At 49.4% G+C, this 1,236-nt stretch overlaps 1 non-coding gene across 1 annotated transcript; it reads right to left on the reverse strand.

Moving 5' to 3' along the window:
* Window positions 1-837: 837 nt before the first annotated feature.
* On the reverse strand, window positions 838-913 carry TRNAT-AGU (transfer RNA threonine (anticodon AGU)). Its single transcript has one exon. It is a non-coding gene; the product is annotated as a tRNA-Thr (tRNA).
* Between the last annotated feature and the right edge of the window lie 323 nt (window positions 914-1,236).

Here is a 1,236-nt window from a genome sequence, read left to right on the forward strand (position 1 = left end):
AATTAATAGACTTCATATTTTTTAAAATCTATTTCACCAGTGTTAGGTGGCTTCTGTTACTTGCTATGTAATGACAGCTGCAGGGACCACTCATGCACATATGAGCTGGGTGCAGATGTGAGTTTCTCTGGAGAAGAATGGACTGAGAGATGGCAGATTGGTTGGTGGAGTGGTCCCGTCTACTGACGGGCACTCCCACCAGCAATGGGACAGGATGCCCATTTCTGTACATTGTCACCAACACTTGGTATAAACAGGCCCATTAAAAATCCTAAACCAATGTGTGTCCTAGTATCTCATTGCTGTTTCCTTTTTGTTTGATTTGAGAGGGGTTGAGAATATCTGCATATAGTTATTGACTGTGCGTCTTTCCTCCTCCAGGAATCACCTGTTGTATTATTTTCCCCATCTTTCTATTAGGTTGATCTTTTTAAATTGGAATTCTTTATATATTCCAGTTACTGGTACTTTGTCAGTTACATGGATCACAAAATCTGTCCTTATCTTTTCTTTTTTCTTTTTTTTTTTTTGTATTTTTCTAAAGTTAGAAACGGGGAGAGACAGTCAGACAGACTCCCGCATGCGCCCGACCGGGATCCACCCAGCACGCCCACCAGGGGCGACGCTCTGCCCACCAGGGGGTGATGCTCTGCCCCTCCGGGGCTTCGTTCTGCCGCGACCAGAGCCACTTTAGCGCCTGGGGCAGAGGCCAAGGAACCATCCCCAGCGCCCGGGCCATCTTTGCTCCAATGGAGCTTCGACTGCGGGAGGGGAAGAGAGAGACAGAGAGGAAGGAGAGGGGGAAGGGTGGAGAAGCAGATGGGCGCTTCTCCTGTGTGCCCTGGCCGGGAATTGAACCCGGGACTTCTGCACACTAGGCCGACGCTCTACCACTGAGCCAACCGGCCAGGGCTGTCCTTATCTTTTCATGCTTATTTTCTGCCTCTTGGCAAGAGAGTTGATAATTTAGACAATCTTATCTGATATTTTTGTTTGTTTGTTTGTCACTTGCGCTTTTCCTATCATTAAAAAATAATCCAAGCCCTGGCCAGTTGGCTCAGTGGTAGAGCATCGGCCTGGCGTGCAGGAGTCCTAGGTTTGATTCCTGGCCAGGGCACACAGGAGAAGTGTCCATCTGCTTCTCCACCCCTCCCCCTCTCCTTCCTCTCTGTCTCTCTCTTCCCCTCCCGCAGCCAAGGCTCCAGTGGAGCAAAGTTGGCCCGGGCGCTGAGGATG

Source organism: Saccopteryx bilineata, chromosome 7, assembly GCF_036850765.1.
Source record: "Saccopteryx bilineata isolate mSacBil1 chromosome 7, mSacBil1_pri_phased_curated, whole genome shotgun sequence".
NCBI classification, from domain to species: domain Eukaryota; kingdom Metazoa; phylum Chordata; class Mammalia; order Chiroptera; family Emballonuridae; genus Saccopteryx; species Saccopteryx bilineata.